Source organism: Bos indicus, chromosome X (genome assembly GCF_029378745.1).
Source record: "Bos indicus isolate NIAB-ARS_2022 breed Sahiwal x Tharparkar chromosome X, NIAB-ARS_B.indTharparkar_mat_pri_1.0, whole genome shotgun sequence".
NCBI lineage: Eukaryota > Metazoa > Chordata > Mammalia > Artiodactyla > Bovidae > Bos > Bos indicus.
In genome coordinates, this window is record NC_091789.1 from 127,199,322 (window position 1) to 127,209,524 (window position 10,203).

Here is a 10,203-nt window from a genome sequence, read left to right on the forward strand (position 1 = left end):
TTTCTTAAATGTTGATGGTCACTCTTGCCATCGCCTGCTTGACCAATTTCCATTGATTCATGGACCTAACATTCAAGGTTCCTATGTAGTACTATTCTTTACAGCATCAGACTTTACTTTTACCACCAGACACATACACAACTAAGTGTCGTTTTGACTTGGCCCAGTCTCTTCATTCTTTGTGGAGCTGTTTCTGGGCTCTTCCCCAATAGCATATTAGACATCTACTGACCTGGGGTGCGCAGGTATCTCCCCCTGGTATGATCTCTTGGTATCATATTTTTTGCCTTTTCATGATGTTCATGGGGTTCTCGAGGCAAGGATAGTGAAGTGATTTGCTATTCTCCTCTCCAGTGGACTGCATTTTGTTAGAATTCTCCACCAGGAGCCATCCACCTTGGGTGGCCATGCAAAGCCTGGCCTGTAGCTTTTGAGTTACACAAAGGTGTGATCCATGTGATCATTTAGGTTAGCTTCGTGTGACTGTGGTTTTCATTCTAGAGAATAGGGCATTGTAGTTCTTCTGTCTCCCCTCTGAAAAAATGAGTTTAAGAGGCTTTTGGAAGCTTGTTGATGGGAGGGACTGGCTATGAGGAAACCTGGCTCTTGCTATATTGGGCGGGGTAATGCTCAGTAAATAAATAAATAAAAATTAGAAAAGCATAAAGAAATATGTAATTATATCAATATAAGTAAAATCCTTAATGACATTCGTAGCCATTAGTTTGTTACTGAATACCTCATTAGGGATTTTGAACACAGAGAGAAATATGTGAGATGTAGCTAATATGGAGGAGCATGATACTTCCCTCTGCCCTTCTGGGTTTTTGCAGGTGGTCGAAGAATTAAACTGATGTGAGACAGATTAATAAGATAAAATAAATGTATAATAACACATAGACATGAGAGAGACCCAGGAAAACTAAATAGCTCATCAACATGGCCAAAGCCCAGAGCCAAAGAGAAAAGAAAATTTTAATGGTAGTTCTTTGGGACCTGAAATAATAAGAAGGAAGTTCACATGGAGATGGGAAAGGGAATGTTGGTAAAAGAATGTTTTCTGTGCCAGGCAGAGACCCCGGGCCACAGAGTGGACTCTCATCTCTAGGCCCTGCCAAGATTTCGCCACCACACCTTGCCCATAATCTTTGCAGCTATCTCTGGTCATAGTTCTCTTCAGGAAACAGGACCTTTGCCTAAGTTCTTTCAGCAGTTAGGCCAAAGGTCATGTTCCTTTCTGAGTATTTTGGCCTTGATTGTTTTCAGTTAGAATAATCTGTGTATCAAAAGAGACAGTTTGAGATGGCATGTTTTGCTCTCCCATACTAACTAGGAAAGTAAAAACAATTACAGTAAAGAAGAGAAATTTAAAAAGTTATTAATCCTAGTTTCCTTTGTATGACATTTACATTTTGAAAGATACATGTTAACATAAAAAAACACTGTGTGAAATAACAGCCTGTGAAGGAAAAATCTGATTTACTTTGCATTGTTCTTTGGAAAACCATGGAATGTTTAAATAAAAGTACATTTACAGTCACTGTTTTGAGTCAATGGCAGCAAATATTTCTTGCAGTATGTTGCTTTACAATGTTGTGTTAACTTCTATTCCATGCTAAAAATAATCAGACATACATATACATATATCCTCTCACTTTGGATTTCCCTCGCATTGAGGGCATCCCAGTGAATTAAGGAGAGTTCCCTGTGCTATACAGTATATTCCCAACAGTTGTCTAGTTTATACATAGTATCAATAGTGTGTATGTGTCAATCCCAATATTTTAATTCCTCCCACCCTTACCCTTTCCCCCTTGGTACCATACATTAGTTCTCTATATCACTGTCTTTATTTCTGCTTTGCAAATAGGGTGACCTGTGCCGTTCTTCTTGTTCCCACATATATACATTAATTTTCAATCTTTGTTTTTCTCTTTCTGACTTCCTTCTCGGTATAACACTCTCTAGGTCCATCCATCTCTCTAACAATGACACAATTTTGTTCATTTTTATGACTGAGTAATATTCCACTGGGTTACCCTTGTGAGTCAATGGTAAGTAATCTGCCTGCCAAGGCAGGAACTGTGACCAATCTCTAGGTCAGGAAGACTCCCTGAAGAAGGAAATGGCAACACACCCCAGTATTTTTACCTGGGAAATCCCAAGGACAGAGCATTCTGGTGAGCTACAGTCCTTGGGGTCTCAGAAGAATCACATACAACTTAGTGACAAAATAACAAGAGCAATATTCCATTGAATGTGCCTTCCACAGCTTCTTTATACTTGCATCTGTCGATGTACATCCACGTTTCTTCCATGTGCTGGTTGTTGTAAACAGTTCTGCAGTGAACATTAGAGTGCTTGCCTCTCTTTGAATTATGGGTCTGTGGTCTCTATGGCAGAGTTAATGCTGACCTGTAGGAAGGCTTACTACAAGGAGGACCTCTAGGACTGCTTCTGCCAGTGCCCCCATCCCTGTGTTGAGCCCCAGCTGACCCATGAATCCACAGGAGACTTTCGAACACTTGGAGGTAGGTTTGATTCAGTCTCCTGTGGAGTAAATGCTCCTTTTCTCTGGGTCTTGGTGCATGCGAGATTTGTTTGTGCCCTCCAAGAGTGGTGTGCCTGTTTCCCCTACTTCTGTGGGAGTCCTATAATCAAATCCCATTGCCCTTGAAGGTCAGATGACCAGGGAATTCCAAGTCCCTTTGTCAGAACCACAGGCTGCGTTCCTTGATGTGAGGTGCAGAGCTTTCACAATCGTGGGAGAACTTCTTTGGTATTTTTGTTCTCCAGTTACCTACTCAGAGGGTATGGGATTTGAATTCATTGTGATTGTACCCCTCCTATTATCTTGTTGCGACTTCCACTTATTCTTTGAATTTGGGGTATCATTTGTGGTGTGTTCCAGCGTCCTCCTGTTGATAGTTGTTCAACAGCTAGTTGCAGTTATGGTGCAGGAGGAGATGAACAGACATCCTCCTACACCGCTGTCTTGAAACAGAAGCCTCTGAAATACAGTTTGGAGTAGGGAGATGACAGGAGAACTGAAGGACACTAGGTCTGCCTCAGGCTGGGAAGAGTGGAACAGTGTGGCCTCTCGACAGATGCAGACCAAATGTCTATTTCCAGCTCTGTCACAAGTCTTATGAACTTGAGAATATTACCAAATTTGTAATCTGCAAAGTGAGTGTTCTAAACCGTATTTTGTAGAACTATTGTAATATATGTGATTTTTTTAAATATTATTTTATTTAACTTTACAATATTGTATTGGTTTTGCCATATATCAAAATGAATCTGCCACAGGTATACATGTGTTCCCCATCCTGAACCCTCCTCCCTCCTCCCTCCCAATACCATCCTTCTGGGTCATCCCAGTGCACCAGCCCCAAACATCTAGTATCGTGCATCGAACCTGGACTGGTGACTCATTTCATATATGATATACATATTTCAATGCCATTCTCCCAAATCATCCCACCATCTCCCTCTCCCTCTCCCACAGAGTCCAAAAGACTGTTCTATACATCAGTGTCTCTTTTGCTGTCTCGTATACAGGGTTATTGTTACCATCTTTCTAAATTCTATATATATGCGTTAGTATACTGTATTGGTGTTTTTCTTTCTGGCTTACTTCACTCTGTATAATAGGCTCCAGTTTCATCCACCTCATTAGAACTGATTCAAATGTATTCTTTTTAATGGCTGAGTAATATTCAATTGTGTACATGTACCACCGCTTTCTTATCCATTCATCTGCTGATGGACATCTAGGTTGCTTCCATGTCCTGGCTATTATAAACAGTGCTCTGATGAACATTGGGGTACATGTGTCTCTTTCACTTATGGTTTCCTCGGTGTGTATGCCCAGCAGTGGGATTGCTGGATCATAAGGCAGTTCTATTTCCAGTTTTTTAAGGAATCTCCACACTGTTCTCCATAGTGGCCGTACTAGTTTGCATTCCCACCAGCAGTGTAAGAGGGTTCCCTTTTCTCCACACCCTCTCCAGCATTTATTGCTTGTAGACTTTTGGATCGCAGCCATTCTGACTGGCGTGAAATGGTACTTCATAGTGGTTTTGATTTGCATTTCTCTGATAATGAGTGATGTTGAGCATCTTTTCATGTGTTTGTTAGCCATCTGTATGTCTTCTTTGGAGAAATGTCTATTTAGTTCTTTGGCCCATTTTTTGATTGGGTCATTTATTTTTCTGGAATTGAGCTGTAGGAGTTGCTTGTATATTTTTGAGATTAGTTGTTTGTCAGTTGCTTCATTTGCTATTATTTTCTCCCATTCTGAAGGCTGTCTTTTCACGTTGCTTATAGTTTCCTTGTTGTGCAGAAGCTTTTAAGTTTAATTAGGTCCCATTTGTTTATTTTTGCTTTTATTTCCAATATTCTGTGAGGTGGGTCATAGAGGATCCTGCTGTGATGTATGTCGGAGAGTGTTTTGTCTATGTTCTCCTCCAGGAGTTTTATAGTTTCTGGTCTTAAGTTTAGATCTTTGATCCATTTTGAGTTTATTTTTGTGTATGGTGTTAGAAAGTGCTCTAGTTTCATTCTTTTACAAGTGGTTGACCAGTTTTCCCAGCAGCACTTGTTAAAGAGATTGTCTTTAATCCATTGTATATTCTTGCCTCCTTCGTCAAAGATAAGTTGTCCATATGTGCGTGGATTTATCTCTGGGCTTTCTATTTTGTTCCATTGATCTATATTTATGTCTTTGTGCCAGTACCATACTGTCTTAATGACTGTGGCTTTGTAGTAGAGCCTGAAGTCAGGCAGGTTGATTCCTCCAGTTCCATTCTTCTTTCTCAAGATAGCTTTGGCTCTTCGAGGTTTTTTGTATTTCCATACAAATTGTGAAATTATTTGTTCTAGCTCTATGAAGAATACCGTTGGTAGCTTGATAGGGATTGCATTGAATCTATAAATTGCTTTGGGTAGTATACTCATTTTCACTGTATTGATTCTTCCAATCCATGAACATGGTATATTTCTCCATCTATTAGTGTCCTCTTTTATTTCTTTTACCAGTGTTTAATAGTTTTCTATATATAGGTCTTTAGTTTCTTTATGTAGATATATTCCTAAGTATTTTATTCTTTTCGTTGCAATGGTGAATGGAATTGTTTCCTGAATTTCTCTTTCTATTTTCTCATTATTAGTGTATAGGAATTAGTGTATAGAAATCAAGGGATTTCTGTGTGTTGATTTTATATCCTGCAACTTTACTGTATTCCTTGATTAGTTATAGTAATTTTCTGGTGGAGTCTTTAGGGTTTTCTATGTAGAGGATCTAAAGCTCTTGCAAAAATGGATTTCAAAGAATGACATTTATTCCTCTGATAATGACTACAGACCATAGTTTGTGAATTTTGTTTTTTTTAGTTGCATGAGATATCAGAAATATGTGGCACTTTCAGAATGAACACAGTTCTGCTTAGTAAAACTAAATAAAATTTCCCCATTTGTAAATATGCCATTTGAATGTAGAGGAATCTCCCCTGCCTGGATGCTACTCAGAACTTCTAGAATTTGTGTCAAGGACAAAGATCTTCCCTTCCAGTTGCCTTTTCATCCATACCAACACCCCCCATTTTCATTAATTTTACCAGCACCAAAAGTGTAGCTTTCATTTGAAGTTCCCCCAAATTATGCTTAAAATATGTAGTAGAACATTTCTGTAACATAGTGGCCTCTGACCCCAATGTGGAGACTGCTTTACAGTGAGTATTAGATATCTCAGTTCAAGGAAATACCATCCTTCTTTCCGGCAAACACCCTGGAGGCAGTGGGGTTAAATCCCCAGTTCGTGCACTGTATTTCTCCATACTAGGGCAGGAGCACAGAACCCATTTTATTCCTGTCCGAGGTGGAGAGTCTCTCTGTTTTACCCACAGTCTCAAAGTAAGAATCAAGGGTAATCTTCCATTCCGTTCTTCAACTTCTCAACTTAAACCCCCCATTTCAGGGTCACCCACTGCCCTCAATTCACTCAGCCTCATTTAGCCCACCAACCCACGTAACTTCAAATTACATCCTCAAGGGAACTGCAGTGTTCCAAAGCACCCACATGCCTCGCCTCAAAGCATTTACTTTTGACTTGCTCTAATCTGCAACCTCCTCTCGTTCTCATCCCTGGTTTCAACTTGTCACATGTTTAGGTCTCAAAGGGTATCTCCCCATCTGCTTGATATGGCAGCAACTTATAGACAGTTAACTTCTATGGACAGTGGCTCAGGCTTCTTTTTATTACCATCCCCAGTTCTGCCATGGAGCATTCCAAGGAGTACTCAATTACTGGTTGGAAATAAGAGTGACAATGATAAAGTTGTCTACTTTATTACTATGTAATTTCTCCCACAATCTTGAATAAACTCAGGAAATACTTTTACTAAAAAGGAGTATTAAAAGAATTTCACCAAAAACTTACCAAAATTGACTTTTTCTTTTCTTTTTTACTTGACCTAAGTTATTTTACCTCAGAGTCTCTTCAAATTTGCATGAAAATCCCTCTTCCATTGCTGTGTTTTCTTGTTCTAGATCACACAGCAATCAAAAGTTTCTAAATTTGTGTTATAAAATATAAAAACTTTAACTGGAACCTGATGAACAGTAATAAATATGTGATCCATATTTTCACCAGCAGAACACTGATTTCCTGTTTTTGTCCTCCCAAAGAGAAAGAATTTATTGGAGAAACAGAGCAGTTTTAAGTAGCAGTTTTATGAAGCAGAGCAAAATTACACTCCTGAGAAGGAGGAGAGCAGGCTGTCTGGAAACCAGAAGTGGTCCTGCCATGTGGTAGGGTCATGTGTGTCCTGTGTCATTTGACTGACAAGTTGATGGACAGCTTTAGGTTATATAACTTTTCTCCTAGTGTGCAGGCAGTTACCCATAAGTACCCACGCAAAATCCATGGAGTGGGAAGAACGACAGAAACCACAGTGCTATTTTTTATAAATATGGCATCATGAACCCTGGGTTACAGTAGTCACCGTTTAGGTCTTGGTGCACCTGTGACACCCCTTGCTGGCACTTTGTCTTGCTTGGTCCTGACATGGCTGGAAACCTAGTGGTGGTCATTGGCCAGAACAGGGAGCCTCTCTGGGTGTGCTCTGACCACCAGTGTTCAGGTGGGGAAGAGGAAGACAAAGCATCCCTGGCTGCTAACCTGGCTCAAGTATTATACTCCCAATTAGATTCTGAGCAGGGAACAGCCATCGTTCCCATGGGAAATGGTTGGGACTTTGCCATGTGATAACTGTCTCCCAGCTGAGTGCAGAATCTGTATAGAGTTGTCCTTTCTGCCTGAGAGAGTGTCTGAGCAAGGATGATATAAATGTCCTTCTGGATTAATTCAAAAGTCATAGATGTCTAAACTTGTCTAGATATTTTTTGGGGTCATCTGAGAATTTTCCCTAATCTTGTTTTATCCAACTGAGATCCTGCATGGAGAGGGGAACTTGGATTCTTATGGAAGTCTGGTGGGCCCTATGACTTCCTGAGGTGGATAGAGTTTAAGGAGTTCTAGAGCCCCAGGTTAGATGAGGGCCGGGAATAGTGGTGTTCAATGCTGAGTACAAATGAAGAAGAGGTCTGTGGTCCAAGAGGCTCCTTCTTTTGTCCAAAAAGAGTTCCTGTGAACAGGGCTCAGTGGCTGGCTGATGGTTAGTACCATCTGGAGAAGGGGAAGGGCTTTTGTAGGCAAATTAAGCATTGCCAAGCCAGCAGAGTCTACCTGGCAAGTCTTTCAAAGTTCAGAGTTTTTCCTAAAGGCAAGGAAGACTTGGACATAAGGGACCTCGCTGGAATCCTAAGGGCAAGTCTTCAGCAATGGACAGTCAGTTACCCATCTGAAAAGGAAATGACGAATGCTCATAAGGGGCTTTTGGTGTCACTGAATTCCCTTATGGATTTTTCATGGCTGTGGCATCCCTCACCTGTGATCTTGCTGGGCAGAATGTGGTTCAGTTCTCACCCCAGGGGACGTTGTGGCTTCCCTGAGTATTTTTTTTTAAGAAATTATTTATGTATTTCATTTTGGTTGGGCTGGCTCTTTCTGCTGCGTGTGTGTTCTCTAGTTTCGAGGAGCAGGGGCTACCCTTCATTGGGGTGCACTGGCTTCTCATTGTGGTGGCTTCTCTTACTGTGGAGCACAGGCTCTAGGACGCATGGGCTTCACTAGTTGCAGCAAGAAGTGGTAAAGTAGAAGAAGGTTTAGAAGATTGCTGTTGTTGTTCAGTCTCTAAGTCATGTCTGACTCATTGTGGCCCCATGGATTGTAGCCCTCCGGATCCCTGTCCATGGGATTCTCTGGGTAGGAATACTGAAGTGGGTTGCCATTCCCAACTTCAGGGGAGCTTCCCAATCCAGGGATCGAACCCCGATCTCCTGCCATTTCAGGTAGATTCTTTACCATCTGAAGCACCAGGACAGCCATATTTCAGAAGGTAGCCAGAAAATGTTTAGCTCAATTTCTTTTCTTTTCTTTTTTTGTCCATTCTCACCTTATCCTTTAGACACTCTCAGCTTGAATTTTATAAACACAAAGTGGAGGCATTCATGGCATACAGTGTCTGGATTTGGACACCCAAAGGCAAAGATATTGGGAGTCTATGTGCAGAGACATGCAGAAGAAAGTGACTTTCATACTACCCCTATGAGCCAGTTTAACAGGCCGTAGTTTAAATTTTCGAAGGGGTGGCATGGAGACTTCCAAACCTATCACACCAGGTTTTGACTCAAATCCACATGGCCAGGACTCCAACCCCCCAAAAATCCAGATTGGAACTTGAACCGTGGTTTTTTAATTAGAATCACTCACCTGGTAGCTGGACTTAGGGCAGCTCAGGTTGTTTGTGTCTCAGCACAGAAGGAATTCAGCAAGAGGCAAAGTGTTAGGCAAGAAATAGATTAATGTATATAGGATGCTTGTAAGAGATGCAAGCAGTCAGGTGTTGGAGCTCTGCCTGGAGGATTAAGTGGAATACATTCTATAGTCAATGGAAAGTGGAGGACTAGGAAAGACTGCCTTCTTTGAGTACAGGTCAGGCTTACATCACTGCCTCCCAATTCATTTGGAGCAGGAGAGTGTCTGACCTTATGAGGTCAAACTTGGATTATTGTAGAACTTCTTCAAATGGATAGAAGGGTCGTGACATTCCTCTTTTACCTAAAGGCCTGGGGAACATCTCATGTATTATTTATGCCTTTATATTTAAACAAACCTGCCTTCTTCCACTACATTATGATGCCTTTCTTGAACGATGTTAACTTACAATGGTCTACCAATTGTTCCTATGTTTCTCTACCTCTATTCCCCTCCTAGACTTCTAGATCTACCAGTCTGTCTGTCTGTGCTCAAGCCCTCATTCATGTCTGACTCTTTGCAACCCCATGAACTGCAGCACTCCAGGCTCTCTGTCCATGGGATTCTCCAGGCAGGAATACTGGAATGGGTAGCCACTTCCTCCTCCAGGAGATATTTCAGAACAGCGATCAAACCTTCATCTCCTGCATTGCACGTGGATTCTTTTCCACAGAATCACCTGGGACAGCTACCTGTATCCTATGCTATTCTATCCCTGTCATATGGAGGCAGGCTCCCCGAGCCAAGAGCTGTCGTTTCTCTTGGTGGGAGCCTTCTAATGAAGGTCTCCAGCTTGGACTATTGTCTGGCTTTTAGTGAGCAATTTTCTTCCCAAAAAGTGAAAGGGGCAGTCATACATGTGCAGAAACATCAAAGGTAAACTTGCCTAGCAAGGACTTTAGGGGAGGAGCACGCCACTTGGTTTGAAGCCTAACTTCAATTCCCTTTATCATGGAGGATTGGAAGGACAAAGGCCCAGGGAAATCAGTCTGCACAGAGTAGCTGACCCAGGTATGAAAGAACTATCCTCCCTGCCACATCAAGGGTTACCTGAAGCTCCTCTGGGGAAATGACCAGGGGTCCTCTGGGAACTGTTGGGAGGTCTTGCAGCTCCTATCTATTTACCTGAGGACATGTCCTCAGAGTAAGGCCCACAACTCTCTGAGACCCAATAGAAGAAAGCAGAGGTTGCTTAACTTACCACATCTACCCGTTGTCTCTCAGGACAGAAAGCTGTGACTGGAAATTGAGGCCTTCTGATGGCTGGCTGCACCTGTCCTCAGTCAGGCTCCTAGGAAGACCTGTATTTCTTCCCTCTCTTCATT